The sequence below is a fragment of the Microcaecilia unicolor genome, chromosome 4 (genome assembly GCF_901765095.1).
Source record: "Microcaecilia unicolor chromosome 4, aMicUni1.1, whole genome shotgun sequence".
Classification (NCBI taxonomy): domain Eukaryota; kingdom Metazoa; phylum Chordata; class Amphibia; order Gymnophiona; family Siphonopidae; genus Microcaecilia; species Microcaecilia unicolor.
In genome coordinates this window covers 320,706,376-320,731,555 of record NC_044034.1, presented here as the reverse complement: position 1 = coordinate 320,731,555, position 25,180 = coordinate 320,706,376, and the positions used below count along the sequence as shown (strand labels likewise).

General features: G+C 43.2%; 1 protein-coding gene across 4 annotated transcripts in view; it reads left to right on the top strand.

Moving 5' to 3' along the window:
* PLEKHA2 (pleckstrin homology domain containing A2) overlaps positions 1–25,180 on the top strand; it is a 142,152-nt gene that overhangs the window by 6,692 nt on the left and 110,280 nt on the right. Inside the window, exon 1 of one of the 4 annotated variants that reach the window (XM_030201909.1) lies at positions 7,717–7,833. The exons of 2 other annotated variants lie outside the window; for them this stretch is intronic. The gene's annotated coding sequence lies outside the window, so the exon portion shown is untranslated. Of the gene's footprint in view, positions 1–7,716; positions 7,834–22,141; positions 22,225–25,180 lie in introns of those variants that run through there. One more of the 4 variants, XM_030201912.1, reaches the window with a different exon arrangement.

Genomic DNA, 25,180 nt, shown 5'->3' with positions numbered 1-25,180 from the left:
CGTAAGCACTAAACAAGTGGAGAAAGACCTCAGGCTCAGGCTTCTGTTATATACCCTAGAGCACAACATACCATCACAGGTGAAAGAAAAAAAACTCCACTATAGCCTTCTTTGACCTTTGATGCCTGTGCTTGTGCATGTAGCTTTCACTCTGAAGATTATGGGACAGCTGTTTTGCATTGTATATAAGTGGAGTTTTTTTTCTTTGACCTGTGATGGTACATTGTGCTCTAGCAAATATAACAGAAGCCTGAGCCTAGTTTCTCAGGTCTTTTTTCTCCACTTTTTAGTGCTTAAGTGGTCATTTCATTCAGACTGTTCCTGTTTGTAGCTGTGGCAGCTCGATTATGTACCCATGCATTTTTCACTTAAAGGTCTTTTTAAGGACAACATTGTTCCTTTTTCTTGAATTTATGGTTATTGACCATTTGATGGTGCTGCATTTTATTTATAGACTCCTGATGCAGGCTACCAGCCGAAACGCAGTACTGTGTCAGGTCTTCGCCAATAAATTGTTCATAATCGACTGATGTCTCCATGTTTGTCTCCGGATCACCTGGTCTATTTCCCACTTCCCTATTTTTGCTATTGTTTCCTCATGGGATCTCTGTGTTCCCCTACCTCGGCGGACTCTCACCAATTCAGAGTGTTCCTACATATATATATATGTTTTAAGAACGATTGATTTTCCAGTAATTTCATTATTTTGCTCCTGTGGATTTATTGTCGTTAAACTTTATGTCCCCACGTTAAAAGAGAAGGACTGGGAGTGAGTTTCTGGTGCTGCTCACCCACCCAGTAGGGCCAGTTTCACTATTAGGCAGACTAGGCAGTCACATTGGGCAGCAGCTTGTAGAGAGTGACAATGAGCAACTATAGTCAAATAAAAAAAAAAATAGGAAATGAGAGCACACAAAGTCAAAGAACTATCAGTGCATACTTTTAACCACAGGGATGATGGCAATTTTCAGTCAATTTAACCAGGTAAATGGCTTTTTGGAAACCGTTCTCTTTGTATACTATAGATTGGGGATGGGCAACCTGCAGCCCATTGGCCAAATGTGGCCACCATTGAATCTTATAAGACCATAGCAAGTATACACAGAAAACGTCATTAGCCAGAGTTTTGGTGATTTTAAATACTGTATTTCTCAAATATTTTCAGAATAGCCACTCTAGTAGTTTGTTTCCATCCTTTATAGTTCAATTTTTACTTATTTATTTATTTATCATAGGTCTATGGAGCTCTGTGCATTTCCAGTTTTGATATTGCGTTCCGACATTATGTAATGTTACGGTTCACTAGGGATAGTACTGATATTCATGCAGCCCTCTGTGTATAAAGGCTTCCCACCCCAGTATAGATATTTTTATTTATTTATTAATGATGTATTTATTTTTTAAGATTTATTTATCACCTTTTTGAAGGAATTCACTCAGTGGGTCTTTTACTAAAGATTAGTTTGAGTTATCTGCAGCAGGGCCCTTTTTATTCCTATTGGCCCTGCTGCAGATAACTCAAGCTGATCCTTAGTAAAAGACCCCCCTCAAGGCGGTGTATAGCAAGAATAAGTCAAACATAAGCAATAGACAATTACAGCAGTAAATATATTCAAACAACAATACAAAGTATGGCATAATATACGACATTACAATGTCAACACAATATGTAATAAAACCTTTTCATAGACAGCATAGGGTGTCAGCAAAGATGGAACATATAGATAGATAAGAGAGAGTAACAGGAGTAAGAAAATAAGGGACTAGCTTAAAGAAAGTTGCTTGAACATTATCTTAGCTAGGGCAGGAGTAGATAAATATGTTCTGCTATAGTATATTACTTCTTCCGTTAAAGGCCTGATTGAAGAGCCAAGCTTTCACCTGCTTCCTGAAGTAGAGATAGTCTTGTGTTAAGTGGAGCCTTTCAGGGAGTGCATTCCAGAGCATGGGGGCTACTCTGGAGAAGGCTCGCTTGCCAGTACCACCTTGTGTGATGTCCTTTGGAGAGGGTGTGGTTAGGGAGACTCCTTGGGAGGACCTTAGTGACCTTGAAGGTGTGTAGAGGAGATTCTGTTCTTCAAGTACTCTGGGCCATTTCCTTTAAGGGCCTTGAAGGTCAAACATAGAGTTTTGAAATTGGCTCCATATTGTACTGGTAGCCAGTGAATTTTATGCAAAAATAGCGTGATGTGGTTGCATCACGTACAACCTTCTATTAGTCCTTGCTTCAGCATTCTGAATCAATGGAGCTGGTGGCAAAAGAGTGTATTACAGTAATCCAGTCTTGATGTTATTTTGGCATTCACAACTGAGACAAGGTTTGCCTTCTCAATGTAAGGAGACAGGCAGCGTAGTTGTTGCAAATGATAGAAGCTGCTTTTGAAGGTTGCATGGATGTGGGGGATCAAAGTAAGTGTTGAATCAAGCTGTATTCCAAGGTTCCTGACTTGTGATTTGAGGGGAAGTTGTATTTTGATGGCAGGTATTTTCCCCACTTGTGTTAGGGACCCATTGAAACTCAGTTTTACTTGGGTTCAGGCAAAGTTTGTTGTTTTTAGCCCATTCTTGAATTGATGTTAGGCAAGTAGTCAGTTTATTCAGGGATGCGGGTAACTCAGGTTCAGTGGGTATGAGTAGCTGTACATCATCTGCATAGATGTAGAATTGAGTGTCCATTGACCAAATCAGCTTGGCTAATGGCTTGAGGTAGATATTGAACAGAATAGGTGACAGTATCGATCCTTGTGGTACCCTGCAGGTCAGTGCCCATGGTGGTGATGAGGTGCTGCCAAACACTTTGGACTGTTGCCTGTCTGATAGACAGGATCTGAACTAGGCAAGTACTATTCCACTGATACCTGTTTCTGCCAGTCGTGCTAACATATATCATGATCCACAGTGTCAAAAACTGCTGAGAAATCTAGCAGTTCTAACACCGAGGCAAATCTCCTGTTTCGGTTTCTGTGAAGATCATCTAGTAGGGATACAAGGACTATTTCTGTTCCTTAACCGGGTCTGAATCCAGATTGACATGGATCTAACCAGTTTCTCTCTTCTAGTCAATCACTGAGTTGAACACAGACTAGAAATGGAATGTTGGATTCTGGCTGGTAACTTTCAAGTTTGTCATGGTCAAAGTTCTTTTTCTTCAGCAAAGGCACCCAGGTCCAGCCATGGCTATGTCCCTGCTTTTTACTAATCGTAATTCCAATTTATATATGCATTTTTCCCCTAATTCTATAATCTTGCATGCACATTTCCATGCTTAGTGCACAAAACTGTGCGTGTAGGTTAAAGATTACTGGCAGTTATATGTGTAACTTAATTGGCATATTAGGCATTAGTTTGTGCTAACAAAAAAATAATCAGTGATAATTGGACTTAACTTGCACTAATTTGCAGTTATGTTCATAACTGCATTGACTTGGTACTTGATAAACTTGGTGCTCCAAATCATGTAACCAATGGTGTAGCTATGGGTGGGTCTGGGTGGAAACAGACCCACCCATTCTTGGCTCAGGGCCACCCAGCAGTGGCACCACACTGCTGTATCCCCTGTTTCCTCCGCAGTGTCCCAGCACCTGCCCTCCTATCTCTGAACCCCGTCCTTCTCCAGTGTACCTTACAAGCATCTCTGGTGCCTGCAGTGATTCAGTTTTGCTGCCTGTGCCGGCCCTGCAAGTTTCCATCCATCTCATCCTGCCAGACATGAAACAGGCAATGATGTCAGCGAGGGCGGGACATGGCAGATGGAAGCCTGTGGGGCCGGCACAGGCAGCAAAAATGAATCACTGCAGGTGCTGAGGATGCCTGTAAGGTACACATAGTGGAGGAGTAGAGCAACCTGGGTTCAATTCCCACTGCAGCTCCTTGTGACCTTGGGCATTTAACCCTCCATTGGCCCAAGTACAAAAACTTAGATTGTGAGCCCTCTAGGGGCAAAGAAAGTACCTGCATATAATGTGTACAGTGCTGCATACATCTAGTAGTGCTATAGAAATGATTAGTAGTAGTAGTAAGGACAGGGTTCAGAGACAGGAGAGAAGATTCTGGGATGCCACAGAGGAGAGATGTTGAATGTGGGGTAGGTGAAAAAAATCCTGTAATTTTTTTTTTTTAATATCTCTGGGAAGATGGGGGGAGGGGCACGGAAGGGCCCGTCCACGTTAACTCTGGGCCCATCCAAAATACTGGGTCTCGCTATGCACTGCATATAACTGCAAAGGGGCATGTAAATAACCAATTTGTAACAACTGTATTCTCATTATTCATATCTTATTGTAAGCCACACTGAGCCCGCAAAGAGGTGGGAAAATGTGGGATACAAATGCAAACAATAAATAAATAAATAAATAAATAAAAAATGGGAGGGGCATGCCAAACATTTACATACTAACCGGTAATTGGCGAGGATGAAGCCATTTTCAGCACTAATTAGAATTTATGCATGCAACTTTCTAAGTGTATTCTGTAAAGTGGTGCAGGTAAATTCTAACGTGTGGATCACAAAAGGTGGCATGGCCGTGGGAGGGGCATAAGTGAATCGTGGGCATTCCTGAAAATTACACACACCATTACAGAATATGCCCGATCTGCACCTAAATAAGATGTGGACATTTACACCAGGTTTTAGTTGGTGTAAATGCTCATGCCTAAATTTTAGTTGCGGGACGGACGCAACATACATTCAATAAACCATACCTAACTTTAGGCGAGGTTTATAGAATAGCACTAAGCACAGGGTTTTTATGGTCCCATATATAGAATCTGGAATCATATCAATTATGCGTGCAGCTGTAACATTTGGTCATACACATATACACCAGGCATTAACATGGTATAAGTGGCTGTGCCTAAATGCTGGCCTATAACTGCAGACTTATGCTTGCACTTTTTTAAAATTTTTTATTTATAACCATTTAAATTTTTATAAGCGATAAAACAACTTGCTGGAAATACAGAGAAAGTAATATGTAGGAATTATTTCAGTCAGGTAGTTCTATTCTCTTCCTTAGACCACTAAATAGGGAGAGTGAAACAAGATAAGGAGATTAATTAAACAGTAAACAGAAAAAAAGAACGTGGTATTAACCTGATTATCCCCAGATATTACTCATCTAATTCATTATTCCACATTGATCATCTGGTTGGCTTCTTCAAGGCCAATACGGTGTATAGTCAAATCATTTCATTGAAAACATACTTATTGTCCAATATTAGTTAGAAATAATACATCTGATTACGTTCTTTCTTTTTTAAAAACCAGAAGTTATTTAACAATGCTTGCACTTTATAATGGCAATCAGGTACATAATTGCCAATACAGAATTCACACTTAGTGAGCTGCTTCATAATGACCTGTAGAGAATGTAAACCTTATTGTTTGTATGTGCATATACTGACCAATGGTTCTCAACCCATTCCTCGGGACATACCCAGCCAGTCAGGTTTTCAGGATACCCACAATCAATATGCATGAGATAAACTTGCATGCATTACCTCCACTGAATGCAAATCTATCACAATATATTCATTGTGGATATCCTGAAAACCTGACTGGGTGGGTGTGTCCCGAGGACTGGGTTGAGAACCTCTGGTGTTGACTAAATTGTGATCTCTAAAACTGTGTTTCTCAACCCAGTTCCTGGGGCACACCCAGCCAGTCAGGTTTTCAGGATATCCACAATTAACAGGTATTAGATGGATTTACATACCAAGGAGGCAGTGCATGCAAATCTATCTCATGCATATAATCCTCAAAACACAGCTAGCCTGGTGTGCTCCCAGGACTGAGTTGAGAATCCTTGTTCTAAGGAGCAACAACATTCTTGTGGGTGTCTGGCAAGTGCATATACCTGGCAGGACTTTACAAAGAATTAATAATTTTAAAAAATCCCCACAGAGATTCCTCTGGCTGAATACTTCATGTTGTGCTTGGTTGATGGTTTTTAATATAGAAAGGTTACTGTATATGGAGATTCGTGATTTTATACAGTCTCTGAAACCAAAACACCAGTGGGTTGTTGGAAGGGTTAAAGAGGATTAAGTTGTGGTGTTTTTTTTTTAATCATCTTTATTGTCAATACAGTTAGCATCGCTATGTAAATAATATAACTGTCAGCAAAGAAATGTAACCAGATCCACATTAACGGACAGCAACAGCATCAGTCGGTTGACATTGTGATTTAACACTTCCTGTTTCTTGTGCCACTTTTTTTTTTTTTAAATCCCACATCTACCCATATCTGTCATGTATGAAATTTAGCCGAATATCTTTTTCCAGGTATGGCTGGATTGAAAAACAGGACAATCTTGTGACCTGGTTGCAATTTGGGGGGTTTGTGTTATTTCTCATGTTTTTGTTTCATGTTATTGTTAGTTAATTGCTCTGGTTTTATAACATGCTCAGGTTTTTATAGCGCTATATTAATCATTACACTGTATTTGCTAAATATTTATTTAATATGCGCTCTGCGTTGAACTTGGCTGTCAGTGGTAGGGGGAATATACACCTTGAATGAAGTTCAAAGAAGACACCTGCTTCCTCCCCTCACTTATAGGTGGGGAGGACCAAGAACCAAGCTCATATTGGACCTCCTGCTGTGATTGCTGGAAATGAGAAGTTTACTATTCCCAGGTCAAAAAGGAGGAGCTGAGCCAGTCCTGGTTTTACCGGCACTGCATGCAGGGATTTGTAGTTCCTACCCTTCTCAGAGAAATGAAATAACGTTATGTGGACACTGTTGTTAGAGAAATTGGAAATACAAATCCGAATGTGAAACTAGGACAAGTCCAGCCTCTCACTTAAGACAAGAGCTACGTTAGCTGACACTTCCACGAGTGTTTTTTTTTTTTTTTTTTTGGGGGGGGGGGGGGATTAGTTAAGGCTTGTCTTTGGAAACTTTACCCAGTATTTCTGGGGTTACAGACACCCCACAGCCACAGTGAGATTCCTTATGTAACAGGTTTTATTCCACTTGTTCATCTTTCATGCTGTGGTGTTCAGAAGTGTTTTGTCCTTCTTTATGAGTGGGCAGTCTCATTGCACACAGTCACAAAGTCTTCACTCTCTAGAGTTAACCCTACTACTACTTAGCATTTCTAGAGCGCTACTAGGGTTACGCAGCGCTGTACAGTTTAACAAAGAAGGACAGTCCCTGCTCAAAGGAGCTTACAATCTAAAGGATGAAATGTCAAGTGGGCGCAGTCTAGATTTCCTGAATAGAGGTATAATGGGTAGGTGCCGAAGGCGACATTGAAGAGGTGGGCTTTGAGCAAGGCTTTGAAGATGGGCAGGGAGGGGGCCTGGCGTATGGGCTCAGGGAGTTTATTCCTGCCAGCATCATCTCCATTGCATTGTCCATAACCCTGAGGTATAGAGAGGCTGCCTCAGCCCCCAGAGTGAAAGTGGTTCGAGGCAGATGTTGCACTTCTGGAGCTGCCCCCGCCCCCACCACGGCTGATCCTGGTACACAGCAGATGTTACACTGCAGCTCCAGCTGAACCTCGTGTGGGACAGATGTTGCATTGTTGTACATCCTCACCCCCAGTACGACGTTGGCGCTGGGCAGATGTTAGACCGCTGGAGCACTCACCCCCCAGCTTCTCACAGTGACAGGGGAATAATGCCGGCCCCTTATTATTGTTCTCATATCCGGGGCTGGGTTTCATAATCTGAGCAGTAATTAACCCGGAACACGAGAACCAAAGGGAGCGAGAGAAGAGAGAGACGAGAGCAGCTCTTCCTGCCAGAGTTCCACATGGGGGACACTCGGAGATCTTAGGACAGCTGCTCCCCACTCACTCACGTCTCATCTGGCCAGGCGCAGCTGGGTAAGTTTGCAAACTAAGATCGCAGCATAGAAAAATATGTCTGCAGTGCATACAGACTCTGACTGGCAGGCAGCTAAGAAATGATGCGTCTCGCTCCCTTCTCTCCCACCCCCCTAGTGCAGGGGATGAGGACCATAAGGGAGGAGGACGAGAAAAGGAATCCAGATGGCCCAGGACCAGTTCAAAGGATTTGTCCTTTTGTGGGGAGTCAGAGGAGCAGGAGCTATGCAAAGTCTTGCAAAGTGCATGCACAGGCAAGCCCGACCATGAGAAAGAAGGGACAGTAAGCAGAGCGTAAGATCAGGGGACAGGTTGCAGAGCGCCCTGAGGCTGGCTGCAGACTAAACTGGACAAGGCATCTGGCCAAATAGTACAACATCTGGCACTTCCCAGTTTGCGCTCCTCCACCTAGTCTCCAGGACATACCCCAGCTGGGCTACAGCACCTTAAACCTTGATTTGTATTCACTGGGGTGGGAGGGGTTCCTCTATTTTCACTTCTGCTAACCCCGAAGTCTAGCCCAGCTGTCACGATCACCAACCACAGCCCTCTTCAGAACCTGGCACATGTGCACTTCATATGACAGCTTGTGCGGTGGTTCTGCTGTGCCCTGGAGTAGTGAGCGAGCTTCTTCCGAAGCAGCTTCAACCCCTGCTGGCCCAAGATCATTGGGACAGTCAGCCTACTTTCTTATTTTAAGTCTGAACCCCTTGTCCACAGCCATCAGTGTCAGGTAGCCCTGATCGATCATAGAGTGAGGAGCATTTGAAAACTGTTGTCCTACCAGGTTAGAAGAATTACATTTATTCCCTGAATTTTCAATGGAATACCAGGCTCTTTTCTCCCTCTGCTAGCTTGTGATTGGATTTATTCATTTTATATACTGCTTTATACTGCAGTGCCAAAGCGGTTTAAAAATAACAATTACTATACAAATTATACAGATAAACATGACCAAACAAGTAATATCTGCAGCAAATCAAGTAAAATACTGACGAAGCATCCAGGTCTCTAAAAGTTTACCAAACACAGTATATGAAGAAGCATTATGAAGTTCCTCAGGCAAATAGTTCCAGAGAGAGAGAGAAGGGCCAGCCCATGAGAAAGCACGTTTGTTAGTGGATGAAAGTTTAATAACACTAAAGACCGGGAAGTTGCAGAAGATTTTTCTGCAAAGAGCAAAGTTCCCCTGAGAAATGTATTTCTGCAACTTGCTGCAAAGATAAGCTGGACGTCCCAAGTGACATGAGTTATAAACCAAACACAACCCTATTCAACAGGCAACCAATGGGAATAATAAAGCACAGGAGTAATATGATCAGATCTCTTAGACCCTGTTATTAAATGAGCTGCTGTATTCTGCACCAAAATGCCAAGCATGGTTTGGAGGCATCTTCCCACCTAATTCCAGTTTCTAAACTGGATAGAATTGCAGCAGCATCCCAGTGTGCCATTCAATGTCAGCCCTTGTTATCAAAAGGCCACTTTGACACTGCAGAGCTGGCTATTATACTGCAACATCAGTGGTTATCTGATGAGTATGCAGTGAGTATATGCTCATTTGTCACTGTGTGCTGGTGAATGCACACTGGTTATTCATATACTAGCATACTCATTTGCCACTGTGTGCTGATGCACAGGCTAATCATATGGTAATGTGCCAGTTCATCACTGCAGAATGGTGAGTGTGCACAAGATGCCCATGCAATAACATTCTCATTTGTTGCTGTATGATGTATGTGCACAGATTAACCATGAGGTAATATGCCCATTTATTATTTCATGCTGGTGGGTATGCAGAGAATACCCACACAGTACTGTGCATATTTGTTACTGAATGCTGGTGAGTACACTTTGGATAATGTACCTTCTTGTCAAAGTATTCTGGTGAGTGCACACTGGATATCTGGATAGTAATATACTTATTTGTTGTGGTATACTGGTGAGTACACACTGGTTAGCTGTGTGGTAATTTATCTGTTCTCATTGTATGCTGCTGAGTGCACACTGGATACCCATGTGTTAAATTACCTATTATTTTATGCTGCTGAGTGCACACTGGATATCTGGATAGTGATGTAACTATGTTTTTCACTGTATGCTGGTGAATGCGTGGCAGTGCATGTGTTTGTCATAGTATTCTGATGAGGGCATATTGCATATCTGGATAGTAATATATCGGTTTATCATAGTATTGTGGTGAGTGCATTCTGGGTACCCATATCATAGTGCACCTGTTTGTCACTGTATGCTGGTGAGTGCACACTGGTTATCTGGATAGTAATGTACCTATTTTGTCACTGTATGTTGGTGAGTGCATGCGGGTATCTATATGGTATGGCACCTGTTTGTCATAGTATTCTGGTGAGTGCACACTGGATACTTAATGTATTTGTCTCTCATAGTGTACTGGTGAATGCACGCTGGATACCTAGATAGTAATGTATCTGTATTGTCACTGTATGCTGGTGAGTGCATACTAGATACCTAATGTATCTGTTTGTCATAGTATTCTGGTGAGTGCACGCTGGATACCTGGATAATAAGGTGGCTATTTTGTAATCTATGCTTGTTGGTGCACACTGGACTCCTGGTTGGTAATATATCTGTTTTGTCACTGTATGCTGGTGAATACACACTGGATACTTAATGTATCTGTTTGTCATAATATTCTGGTGCGTGCACACTGGGTACCCATGTGGTATTGTACCTGTTTGTCACTGGTACTCTCAGTCTTGCTCAGGATCACTCAGGCTAGATAAATATTTTCTACAATGTTCTGATTTGTTTGTAACACTGTTAACAATTGATCAATTTGTGTAAAATCATGCTTTAAAGAAAAAGAACCTGAGCATTTCATTTGCAGCAGAGATGCATTTTAAGTAATGGCCCTGATAGGCGACCAGACATTTTGCCCCATTCCTTTCCTCAATATACAAGTGTGCTGTTTTTTCAAATACTGTATTTTGAGACCCTAGTACTGACAGCATTTTTTCTGTTGCCACAGCCTAGAGGCATGAATGTCAATAAAATAAATGGAAATACACTTCACATGAAATTTAAGAAGTAATTAATGCTCTGGGAGAGAACAATATGCAATTTTCCTGTGTTACTTATTCTCAGTGTGTTTTATCTAGCAAAAAAGGTGCCGGGACTCAAATGCTAGGCCACCTTTCAGGAGTGGGGTGATCACTGAGGGACCCACCCCATAATAGCCAGATCCCCTGCAACCAGTCACAAAATCTATGACAAGGCAGAATTGGTGTGTAGAGCCCGAGATCTGTCATTAAACTTGGAGTCCATGGGTCAATTTTAGCAGACAGTGGAAAAGGTGCTGGTACTTAGTACCCTCAAGTACCCCCTCAAAAAAAGCGCTGCTTATTCTTATCAGAGAGGTTTCTGGGGAGAAGGTGATTCCAGTTTTGATATGCTGACCTGTTTACTGCATTGAACAGTCAGATTTTGAAGAGTCATTTGCTGTAATGCATTCTGCTAGCACCCATAGTAAATCCTGGATCAAAACTGGACATTTGGAGGGTAGTTTCCTAACAGGGCACCAATTGAAAAACCTGAAATGGTGCCTATTTCATAAAGGCAAAATAGGTGTCTACATGCTTTTATAAACAGTGATAGTGTCTGAGGATCTCAAGGTGCCAAAAGACAATGTGACAAAACAGTGGCTAAAGCCAAAAAGATGCTAGGCCGCCCAGAGACAGACATAACCAGCACAAGAAAAGTGTTAATGTCTTGGAATGTTAGGTTCAGTTTTGAAGGCTAAAGATATAATAACAGAGTAGCATAGTAGATGATGGCAGAAAAAGACCTGCACGGTCCATCCAGTCTGCCCAACAAGATAAACTCATATATGCTACTTTTTGTGTATACCTTACCTTGATTTGTATCTGCCATTTTCAGGGCACAGACCGTAGAAGTCTGCCCAGCACTAGCCCCGCCTCCCAACCACTAGTCCCGCCTCCCACCACCGGCTCTGCCACCCAATCTCCGCTAAGCTTCTGAGGATCCATTCCTTCTGAACAGGATTCCTTTACGTTTATCCCACGCATGCTTGAATTCCATTACCGTTTTCATCTCCACCACCTCCCGTGGGAGGGCATTCCAAGAATCCACCACTCTCTCCGTGAAAAAATATAAAAAGAGGACGGTGACAAAAATGGTGTGTAGTTTGTGCCAAAAGAGGTTGTGTGTGAAAAGAGACTTGAAAACCTGAATATGTAGACCCTAGAGGAAAGGAGGGACAGGGGAGATATGTTTAACAACCTGAAAGCAGGGCCGTGCCTAGGGTCTCTGGCGCCCCCCTGCAGACTATCAGTTGCCCCCCCCCCCCGTGAAAATGATCGCTCACCACTTGCCACACTGACAGGAATTGTCAGCAATATTCTTAGAAACAAATTGCTATACATTGCAAAATAAGATAGCAGATGTAAATTCTCGAAGTGGACATATTCCAAACACTAAAATGAAAATAAAATTATTTTTTTCTACCTTTGGTGACTTTCGTTTTCTGATCATGCTGGCCCAGTATCTGATTCTGCTGCTATCTGTCCTCTTAACTCCGTTTCCAGGGCTTCCTTTCCATTTATTTCTTTCCTTTCCTCCTTTCCTCTTTTCTTCTTCATTTCTGGTCCTCAGCTTCTGCCTATTTTCTTCATCCATGTGCAGTTTTTCTCCTCTCTTCCTTTTCCCTCATTTCATCTCCTTCATCTCTCTTCCCTCCCCTCTATGTCCAGCAATTTCTCCTCTCTCCCTGAGCCCTACCCTCCCATCCATGCCCATCCATGCTCCTCTGTCCCTTGTCCCCTCCATTCATTCCTATCCAGCAATTCCCCTCTCTCCCTGAGCCCTGCCCTCCCATCCATGCTCCTCTGTCCCCTGCCCACCTCCAACCATCTATATTAAGCAATTTCTCCTCTCTCCCTGGGCCCTGCAATCCCATCCATGTCTATCCATGCTCCTCTGTCCCCTGCCCACCTCCATCCATCCATATGAATCAATTTCTCCTCTCTCCCTGGGCCCTGCAATCCCATCCATGTCCATCCATGCTCCTCTGTCCCCTGCCCCCTCCATTCATTCCTATCCAGCAATTCCCCTCTCTCCCTGAGCCCTGCCCTCCCATCCATGCTCCTCTGTCCCCTCCATTCATCCCTATCCAGCAATTCCCCTCTCTCCCTGAGCCCTGCCCTCCCATCCATGCTCCTCTGTCTCCTGCCCCCTCCATTCATCCCTATCCAGCAATTCCCCTCTCTCCCTTCCATGAACCCTGCCCTCGCATCCATGCTCCTCTCTCCCCTGCCCTCCTGCTCCCAAGTCCCAACTGCCCGCCCTCTTCTCCCCCCAACATCTCTTTCCTTTTTTTTCTTTTAAATTTACCTCCGTCCGGCAGCACAGGCGCAGCGTCAGTGAAGGAGGCGGCGTTCCCGACGTGCCCGCTCCCATGTCCCAACTGCCCGCCCTCTTCTCCCCCCTCCCCAACATCCCTTTCCTTGTTTTTTTTCTTTTAAATTTACCTCCCTCTGGCAGCACAGGCACAGTGTCAGTGAAGGAGGCGGCGCTCCCGATGTGTCTAGCCTTCCTTTCGCTCAGTGTCCCGCCTTCTTCTGACGTCATTTCCTTGACGTCAGAAGAAGGCGGAACACTGAGCGAAGGGAAGGCTAGACACGTCGGGAGTGCCGCCTCCTTCACTGAAGCTGTGCTGCCGGACGGAGGTAAATTTAAAAAGGAGAAAAAAAAGGAAAGGGATCTTCCGAGGGAGAGAAGAGGGCGGGCAGTTGGGCAATGGGAGTGGGAGGGCGAGGTAAGCATGGTGCGGCGGCGCCCCCCCAGAGGATGGCGCCCCCTGCCGTGCTTACCCCGCTTACCGTGTTGGCACGGCCCTGCCTGAAAGGTATTAATATAGAAACAAATCCTTTTCAGAGCTGGGAAAGTGGTAGAACTAGAGATCATGAGTTAAAGTTGCAGGGTGGTAGACTTAGGAGTAACAGCAGGAAATACTACTGGCAGATGCCTGGACTACCCTAGAGGTAGGGATGATGATGAGGGGGGGGAAGAAAAATGTGACAGAATTCAAAAACGCATGAGATATAGAAAGAGAATGGAATCAAAGCATAACACTTTAAACATGATGTAGAACATGAACGGAACGGCAGGTACAACTCTGGCTGCCTTGGGAAGACCAGATGGACCTTTTGGGTCTTTATCGACTGCATTGATTATGTTACTATGTAAAAGAGGTTCATACAGTGATCCCTAACAGTGCACAAATGTACCAAAGAAGACATGAAGGTGTGCAGTTATCTCTTTCAAGGTCATGTAATAACAGAACACCTTGTTTAATTGGGCAGGAAGGTGCCTATTTTTAACCTCTTTCATAAAGACACATTGGAATCTGCAGAAATCGTGCCTACATTGAAAGTGTAGGAGGAGGCTTATATGTTATTGCATAAAGCACAGGCGCACTTTATACGAATAAACGTGTAAATCATGGCTCCACCACTGTTTTAATCATTTCCATAATAAATGAAACTTCCTAATTTTTTAGTTGTTCTATTTGTCTGTCTTGAATAGATTGTAAGCTCTGTTGAGCAGATACTCTTTCTTATGTGTTTGTGTAGAGCACTGCATCTGTCTATTAGTGCTATAGCAATGATAGCAGCAGTAGTAGTAGTAGTTGTAGTAAGTAGCAGACTAGTCTCCATGAAAGTAATGTGGGTAAAATGGGACTTGCTCAAGTTGCGTGTTGGATTGTCACCTCACCCCAGGTGCACTGAACAAGTTGATCCAGTTCTGGTTTTGTTCCATTGTATGCAGGGAGTTGTCGTTTTGATTTTCTTAGGGCAGTGCTTCTCAATCCAGTCCTCAGGGCACCCTCAGCCAGTCAGGTTTTCAAGATATCCACAATGAATATGCATGAGATAGATTTGCATGCACTGCCTCCTTGGTACGCAAATCTATCTCATGCAAATTCATTGTGGGTATCCTGCAAAACCTGACTGGCTGGGTGTGTCCTGAGGACTGGGTTGAGAAGCACTGTCTTAGGGGACATCAATGGGAAGATCAGAACTACAACTCCCTGCATGCAATGGGGCAAATGAGACCTGGGACAACCTGTTGGGGCTCACCTGGGTGACCTACTGCTTATATGAAAGGGTGAAATCCTGCAGACCAGCATAGGGGCTGCTGCAGCTGTTAGTTATCTGCTGGATCTGACTCATATTATAAAGCACGTTCCAATAAGGCTGTCCTCAAGGGCCCCAAACTGGTCTGTTTTTCAGGATTTCCACAATATTGCATTGCTTCTATTGCAAGGGGTTCTCAATCCAGTCCTCAGGACATACCTAGCCAGTTGGGTTTTCAGGATATCCACAATGAATATGTATGAGATAGATTTTTCAGGATATCCACAATGAATATGCATGCGATAAATGTATCTCATGCATATTCATTAAATAATAAATTATATAATCATTGACAAAATCCCATAAATTCTATATCAAAACTTTTATTTAATCATATAAAATTGTCATTTAAAATTATATATAGCCCAATTAGTCCTTCTGATGGACCCTTCCTTGCTGCTTTTGTGACTTCACTCAAAATACTCAATATGGATGGACTATTTGCTAGAGATGAAAAAATATTAATAGCTGATGTTGATTACATCAGCTATTAATATTTATTATTCAAATGTTGCTCCTTTTTTGTAGCCACCACTCTCAGCATTCTGTGTTTGAATTAATCAATATATGTCTGCATTTATTGTCTATTTCAACTTTGTGCGTGCTAATGCTATGGTCCATTCTCAAGCTCAAAATAAGTGCGTGAGCTAACTATCTCGTAGGTAAGCAGGAATATCCAGAGCAGGGGCTATTGACTGGTGCCACTTATGCTCTATGTTGGTCTACATGACTGCGTGTTTTGCTGAACAGGCATCCTCAGGAGACTAAACCTACAATACAAAGCTTCAACTTACTAAACATTCATCCAATTAAAACCATCACCCCACTATAGCACAATAACATTACATACCATGTATTCATTCCATTACAATAACATTACATACCATACATTCATGTATAAACCGGCCAGGTATAGAATCCTACTGATGTTGAATCATTGCAAGTTCCATACCTAAATACTCTGTGAATCCATCCTAGCTTTGCCCATTTGTTCTTGCCTTTCCAAGAAAAATTGAAATTAAAATTCAAGAGGTACTATGGAGCAAACCCAGAACCAGATCAGTCTGCCAGAGCTGATGTGGGTCAGATGCCAAAACAGTCTTATCTGCCATCTTGAATTCTGGCCTTGAAAGATAGTGATTTGAGGAAGGGTGGAAAAAAGGACATTTTCTTGGAGATTAAAAAAAAAATTAGGGAATGAGAAAGACTTGTGTACTACTGAGAGCTTGGTACTGAATCCAAATGTAACATAGGCTAGAGTGGAGGAATAGCCTAATTGTTAGAGCACCAGGCTAAAAGCCAGGTTCAAATCCCACTGCTGCTCCTTGGGCAAGTCACTGAACCCTCCATTGCCTCAGGTATAAACTTAGATCATAAACCCTCTAGCAACAGGGAAACATACCAAGTATACCTGAATTACCTTGAGCTACTATTAAAAAATGTGTGAGCTAAGGCCAAATAAGACGGACATTAGTTAAGGCTGCCAACTGGATCCAGATTTGCAGGACAGGGTTGATCCAGCCCTGGATTTACCCCGTTGCATGCAGGGACTTGTAGTTCTGATTTCCCTTAGAAAAGCAAGACTATAAATCCCAGCATAAACCCAGGACTGAATCAACCCTGTCCTATGAATCTAAATCCAGTTGGCAGCCTTGATTGGTTTCTTTCTGGACCAGAACATTTGACTGTATCACTGACTTACAAGGCTGAAGCATTTACCACAAAACATTACTGAGACTTTTCTCACAAAACGGCAGGTCAGTGTCTTCAAGCAGACAGCTAAAATGTTTACTTAGAACTGTGAGCTGCTCATTTCAAGTTCCACACTGGGAGCATGTCTACTATTGTTGACCTTATCCAGGCGAGAACCCATCATCTATAATATAATCGCTATTGCTATACTTTTATAATTTTCTAATTTTTTACCACCTCCAAATGGTGTTCAAGGCAGTTTACAGCATTATTTAATTTCAGGTACAATGAGTCCCTGCCTCCAAGAACTTACAATTTAAAATACAAATGCAAAAATAGCAAATCAAGGGGCATCCCCTCAGGCCAAGACGATCTAAACTTCAGAGAAAAATTGGATAAGTCTTACAAGCAAACAGAGAGGGGTGGGTAGGATGTGGTTAAACTCTCTGGGGGAAATGTACTGATCAAGGGTCTTATGTTGACTGCCAGATCTGAGGTGCAGATACTTGTTCCTCAGAGTGATAAAAGAAGGTACACCCAGAGGTCGTGGGAAGCATATTATTTGGGGCTCTGAATTTGCATTTTGTAGGAGAGAGGGGAGGAGCAGTGGCAGGCTAGTGAGGAAGACTTGCTGTGTGTGTGACAGTAATCTGGATTTTAACACATTAGTGAAATGAGCAGAGGACAAACATCAAACTGCTATTACAAAGTTAAAGAAAAGGGAATCCGCCCCTGGGTAGAGGCTGTGCATGGATAACATCTAAAGCGTGAATACAGCAAAGACAACTAAAGAGTACAGGAGACACTGAGCAATGATTACCAGGGATGGAGAGCTTTGATCACTGGCAGGCAGAGGGTGATTGTCTTCTGAAGTGTAGGGAAGAATTCTCCAGGAGGGGAGGGGAGGGGGATTTTTTGCATTACTCAACAGAATGCTCAAGTGGAGGGGGATAGTAGCAGTAACAGGCAGATGTGAATGGCTAAGATATCCAGAGGTGGGGCAAATGCTCCCCACCACCACACCCATGATTGTCCTGGCTATGATCATATTCTGGTTACCTGAGCTACAGGGAGTAGCTGGGCTTAGAAGCCTTGATTCTGTATATTGTTTTGGAGCATATTACATAAGTAATGCCACACTGGGAAAAGACTAAGGGTCCATCGAGCCCGGCGGCCAATCCAGGCCAAGGGCACAGCAAGCTTCCCAAACGTACAAACATCCTATACATGTTATTCCCGGAATTGTGGATTTTTCCCAAGTCCATTTAGTAGCGGTTTATGGACTTGTCCTTTAGGAAACTGACTAACCCCCTTTTAAACTCTGCCAAGCTAACCGCCTTCACCACGTTCTCCAGCAACGAATTCCAGAGTTTAATTATGCGTTGGGTGAAGAAAACGTTTCTACGATTTGTTTTAAATTTACTAAACTGTAGGTTCATCGCATGCCCCCTAGTCCTAGTATTTTTGGAAAGCATGAACAGACGCTTCACATCCACCTGTTCCACTCCACTCATTATTTTATATACCTCTATCATGTCTCCCCTCAGCCGTCTCTTCTCCAAGCTGAAAAGCCATAGCCTCCTTAGTCTTTCTAAATAGGGAAGTCGTCCCATCCCCGCTATTGGTTTCCACTAGTTTTGTTTTTCTTTTTAAACTTGCCAGTCAGTCTGAACTGACCCATGTGAGGCTACCATGCCATGAATCATTATTAGTAACCAAGGCCACCGAGAGACTGAGCCAGGCTCGCCCTCCCCAGATCATTGCCGCTGCAGCCTCCCTCTCCCCAGGATCGCCACTGTCTCAACTGAGATACCTTGGGGCTGGCGGGGATCCCGAGGCCCCGCCAGCGGAAGAATCCAGCGTTGCTCTTCACTCCATGCCTGCCCTGCCCCTGTGGCTGCTTTTTTCTCTTGTTGCGCATGCTCGGTTTCAAAACCGAGCATGCGCCTGAAGGGAAAAACAGATGCTCGGCATAGCGGTAGAGGTGAGTGAAGAGTAGCGCTGGAGGGGGGCCCAGCACTGGAGTTCTCTCTCCTGCTCCTGTTGGGACGCGATCACTCGGGGCCTGTCAAGAGCAGGAGTGAGAGAGAGAGAGACCCCGGCGCTGGCCCCTCTTGGAGGCCAGTCCCGGGGAATTTTGCCCCCCCCCCCTCGACGGCCTTGTTAGTAACTGTTACAAGCTATCATTCTTTCTGGCTCAGCCATTGTAGTAACAATCCCTTGGCTAAGTTCACTCACACACTTTTTTACTGCATGATCTATTTTGATTTTCAGTGTTGTAGTTGTGTAATTTGTAGATGTATAATGTATAATTTGGTTGTAAACCGCTCAGACACATAAGTTTTGTGTAGTATATTAAATCATTAAATCCAATCCAATCCCTCTGAAACCTGGTACCCCTGGGTTCCCTTTGGGTTGTGAGCATTATCTTCAGGGCATCTGAATCTATGATAACTAAAGTATTTCTATATAATTTTATTAAGTGTCCCCTGGTCTTTGTAGTTTTTGAAAGCGTGAAAAATCAATTCACTTTTACCCAATCAACACCACTCAGGATTTTGTATACTTCAATCATATCCCCTCTCAGCCATTTCTTTGCCATTAACTGTAGAATTATATGTCCACTATATTAAAAGGCAGTTATTTATGCCCATCTTGTTTGTCAGGTCAGTGTGGTAGATTGCACATATGTGAAGTATACTTAGGTGCTCATTTTCTAAGCACATAGGCTTACAGAGTTATGTGGAGGGGCATAATTGAACGGGGCGCCCAAGTTTTCATGAAGGCGTCCTCGCAGGATGGCCCCGTAAAGGGGCGGGGCAACCTGTATTATCAAAACAAGATGGGCGCCCATCTTTCGTTTTGATAATACGATCGGGGACGCCCAAATCATGAAATTTAGGTCGACCTTAGAGATGGTCGTCCTTAGGTCGTTTTTGAGATGGTCGTCCCCGCTTTTCGGCAATAATGGAAACCGAGGATGCCCATCTCAAAAACGACCAAATCCAAGCCATTTGGTCATGGGAGGAGCCAGCATTCATAGTGCATTGGTCCCCCTGACATGCCAGGACACCAACCGGGCACCCTAGGGGGAACAACAGTGGACTTCAGAAAAAGGTCCCAGGTGCATAGCTCCCTTACCTTGGGTGCTGACTGAGCCCCCCAACCCCCCCCAAACCCAAAACCCCCAACTGTACACCACTACCATAGCCCTTAGGAATGAAGGGGGCACCTACATGTGGGTACAATGGGTTTTTGGGGGGTTTTGGGGGGGTTCACATTTACCACCACAAGTGTAACAGGTAGGGGGGGATGGGCCTGGGTCCACCTGCCTGAAGTACACTGCACCCACTACAACTGCTCCAGGTACCTGCATACTGCTGTGGGGACCTGAGTATGGCATTTGAGGCTGGCAAAAAAAAGCATTTTTAAAGATTTGTTTTGAGGGTGGAAGGGGGTTAGTGAGCACTGGGGGAGTAAGGGGAGGTCATCCCCGATTCCCTCCAGTGGTCATCCGGTCATTTCAGGCACCTTTTTGATGCTTGGTTGTGAAAAAAAATGGACCAAGTCAAGTCAGCCAAGTGTTCATTAGGGACGCCCTTCTTTTTTCCATTATCGGCCGAGGACGCCCATCTCCTAAGCATGTCCCAGGCCTGCCTTCGCTACACTGCCGACACGCCCCCGTGAACTTTGGTCATCCCCGCGATGGAAAACAGTTGAAGGTGTCCAAAATCGGCTTTCGATTATGCAGATTTGGGTGACCTTGCGAGAAGGACGCCCATCTCCTGATTTGTGTCAGAAGATGGGCACCCTTCCCTTTCGAAAATTCACCTAATAGTAACCTATGTAACTTGTAAGTCCCTCTGCTTTAAAAATGAGCATCTTTGTGCTGTGTGCTATTCATTATTGAAGGATGAAGCAGTGATGGAGAAGTCTAGACAGTAGGAGGTGCAGAAGCCTATACCCCAGCACTGCGCTCTGACCATCATGTTTGATGGGTCTCTTCCACTAGTGTGTGTGTCTATGTTATTCAAATATTATGCTGACATTGTATTATGTCCGTTATTTGAATGTTCTTCCATGCTATGACGTTTTATGCCATACGGCTTTTATTGAACTCTCACTCACTGAGATAGTTTGAAGTTGCTTCTAACGATAAAGTTGAACATTTTTGATTTTTCAGTACTTGCAATCATTGTACCAGAGATGGTGGAGGAGTAGCCTAGTGGTTAGTGCAGTGGACTTTGATCCTGGGGAACTGAGTTCAATTCTCACTGCAGCTCCTTGTGACTCTGGGCAAGTCACTTAACCCTCCATTGCCCCTGGTACAAAATAAGTACCTGAATATATGTAAACCGCTTTGAATGTAGTTGCAAAAACCTCAGAAAGCAGTATATCAAGTCCCATTTCCCTTCCCTTACCCCTGATGCAGGCATATATACTTATCCCGAAACACAGCTGTGTCGGGTCTTCCATCGCTTACTTTCTAACTGACTATTGGTTTATTTCTGATACTGTTTTTATTAGTCCTATTACTAAGTTTCAGTTTGCCATTTCCAAATTTACCTCATTGGTTATATTTATGTTTTATATTTTACAATACAATTAAGTTTTGCAAACCGCATATACTGTCAGGTTCAATGCGGTTCATAATATAATATAACCTGTGACAAGGCTTGTCACAAGAGTGGGGAAAAGCCCTACTACAGGTCTTAGAAGGCATTGGGAGCACCTGCTCAAAACCTGGAGTGGTGCTGCCTTAATGGAACAGGGTGGTTTCCCTAAGTACTAGGAAGGGAGCCATACAGTCAGCAAACAAGCTCTTAGCTGGAAAGAATGACCAAGAGCGGGAAGCTCTGGGGCTGTGTGCCTGTTGCCCAAAGCACAGTGTAGGATCTACCTATTCTCCACAGGAAGGGAGAGAAGCTAATCTTCAGGCCTATCAGGTGATCCTCAGAGAATGCTTTGTAAAGGATTCCTTTCTGGGAGAAGCAAGGGAGTGCTTGTGTAATTGTGTAGTAGGAGAAAGCTGTATGTCTGTGATCAATGGGGGTGGGGCGAATAGGCTTCCTGACTCCACAGTAGCTAGAGTTAGGGAATGTAGCTAGGTCTTCTGGGAATTGTAGTCCAGCCCTATACCCCATTAGAAAGTAAGAGGGCTGGTGATGTCATCCCGTGGAGGAGGAGAAGGGTGGAGTTCTAGAAGCATTTGACAGTCCTCTGCTCTAGAAAAGGTTTTGCAGCCAAACAGGAGAGGAAGGAAGGAAAGGAAGAAGAGGTGAGAAGAGACGGAAGAAAGGAGGGAACTCCCTAGAACCTGGCCAGCTGGGAGAGAGTAAATGAGCTATCTAACCAGGGACAGTGAGGACCGCAAAGTACAAGCTGAACCAGAGTGAAGTATTCCCTAAAGGCAGGTTGGAAGCGAGAAATGTGGCTAAGCCACACCTAGAAAATGTGGGGAAAGACCCAGCCTGAAATGGAGGGGCCTGAGTGGGACCCCAAGAAGGTATTGTTTAAAGAGATTTTCCCTGAAATGTTTTGGAACCAGGGAAGCTGTTAACCTTTGGTTTATTGGATTATGCTTTTGGATTTGACTTATTGTGTTGTTGCCTAAAAGTATGGAAATATTTTGGGTTCAAATAAAAAGAAAACCTGGACTAGATGTATTGGTGGCCTTGACTTGGAGCTATAGAAATTACCAAACTAGGAGTAGGGGCAGCTGCCCGGTTGTCTGAGGAGCACAGTGGTCTGAAGACTGAAGGGATCAACACAAACCGAACAGACTTCAGGAATTACAGATCTCTATAACGTTGCAAAAGAACATGATTATCCTAAATATTTCTTGAAAATATGAGCCTTCAAATATTCCCTAAATACTAGAATTGAATTGCCTTTTCTTAAAGAAATTGCAAGAGAATTCTAAGTGTATACGACCAAATATGAAAGCGTAACATTATAGGCTCTTTTGGAACGGTACAGTTTGGGATCAGGAAAAAAACCAACATAATCAAGTATAATACTTAGTTAAGATGGAGCAAGGCCCTGCAGGATTTTGTCATTTTACTATTGTTATGCTGTTAATTAACATTGTAAATTTTATGTTAAACTGTACCTGTTGTCCACCATCTTTGTTGAATCTGTTCATAAAGGCAGTTAATGAATCCCAATAAATAAATACATCTATCTATCTATCTATCTCTCTCTCTCTCTCTCTCTCTCTCTCTCTATATATATATATATATATATACCCTATGATAGGCAGATGAAGATCCATATTCAATAAGGCAGAGAACTAAAGAGAGAAGACATTGTATAAAGTGCTATTTATGTACAATATAGACCCTGGGATTCTATATTTATTTATATTTATATCCCACATTTTCCCACCTATTTGTAGGCTCAATATATATGGCGCCTCAATTTCAGCACAGAAATTGAAGCGTATTCTATAATAATGTGCATAACTTAATTGGTTAACTATCTAATCAGTGCTGCTAATTGGATGTTAAGCAATTATCAGCAGTAATTAGCATTAACTGAGGTTTACACGCGCAACTCGCTAAGTATATTCTATAATATAGTGCACCTAAATTCTAAATAGCATAGTTGAAAAGGGGACGTGGGCATGGGAGAAGCGTGGGCATTTCTAAAATCTATGTGCATGATTATTGAATACACCCAATCTGTGCCTAATTTAGGCATCAAATTTACACCAAGTAAAATGTGGCCTAAATGGATGCAACCAAATTTGGTCACATAGAGAGCCGCTCGGTGTATTCTATATATCACAAGAAAATTTAAGCCTATTCTATAAAATTTAAGAGTACTTTACATAATACACCTAGGTGGTGGGGTTTTCTGCACAGATTTTTCAGGTACCATATATAGAATCTAGCCCAAAATGTATAGGTTATAATGAGATTAATTTTTTTATCTGACCAAAGACAATGATGAGCTCTTGTTGTAAGTATTGCATTAGACATGGAAGAAGTTTTACAAAAACTAACCTGTAGAAGTGCATTCTCACTAGGAATGACTCCTAGCATTGCCAGTCCTCTCTCTAGGAGGCAAGCATTTCCTTACCAAGTTTGATTGGAAGGACCTTTTTCTTTTTTTCATGAAAGGTTTTTGCATTGCCCAAATTCCAGTAAAGTTTTGTGGCAGAAGATGGCAAGTGAAACAAGTCACAAACATGGGTGTAGGGAGCAATTTCTTCAAGGGGGGCAAAGTAATTTTGAATTATCCACAGAGTTTCTATGAAGCAACTAGTAACAGGGATGGTGACACCAATGAGAAGCGCCTTTTGTATGGTGGGACAGATAACATTTTAGAATTCTTGAGCAGATCGATATAAGGAAGTTTTAAAACATCAACAGGCTTTTCACTATAAATCTTACCCTACAAAAAAAAAAAATCTGATTCTAGTGTCATCTCAGTAACAGCCTGGAAGAGAGAGTAGGGGTGGACCAAAAGAACTTCCCGCAGACGAGCTGTAGATAAATAAAATTTCATTTATTTACAACTTGGTAGCTTGAAGTTTTTTTGGTCCACCCCTACTCTCTGTTCCAGGTACTCTGTACATAAGGGTGTTCTTCCTGGGCTTTTCTTTTTTTTGTCTGTCATCTCAGTAACAGCAACATAAACCTGTTACCATCCACTCCATAATTTCCCTGTTTTTACAGCACCTACCCATAGCTTTCTTTCCCCTCACCCTAGTCCTCCATTTCCCTATCACTTTTTTCTTCCCCAACCTTATTCCCCATTCTTTCGTGAACTCTGTCTCTCCCCCTTCCTCCCTAACTAATATATCCCCTCTATCTCTCACCTTATCAAGCATATCCTCTCTCTTTTTCTCTCCCCCTACACAATACTTCCCTATTCTCCCTTTGTCCAGTATCCCCTGCCTTTCTATTCTCTCCCCTTGTGCTTCTCATCCCCCATCTCCCTAATTTTTCCCTTGTGCTGTATCATCCCCATCTCCTAATTTTCCCCTTGTGCTGCATCTTCCCCATCTCCCCCTTCTGCTGCATCTTCCCTTCTCCCTAATCTTTCCCTTGTGCTACATTGCCCCCATCTCCCTATTCTCCTCTTTTATGCTTATCATTGGGCAGACTGGATGGAGTTGGGCAGACTGGATGGACCGTTCAGGTCTTTATCTGCCATCATTTACTATGCTACTATGTTCTCTCCCTATTCTCCCCCATCTGCCTATTCTCCCCCCTTGTTCTGCAACTTCCCCATCACCCTAATCTTCCCCTTGTACTTCATTGAACCCATCTCCCTAATCTTCCCCTTATACTGCCTTGACTCCCATCTCCTTAAACTTCCCCTTGTGCTGCACCTTCCTCCATCTCCCTGTTTCCCTCTCCCCCTATTCCTCCACAGTGTCTAGTATTTTTCCTCTGTCACCCGATTTCTGTTCCCCGTGGCCCAAATTCTTCTCCTACCTTTCATGGCCATGG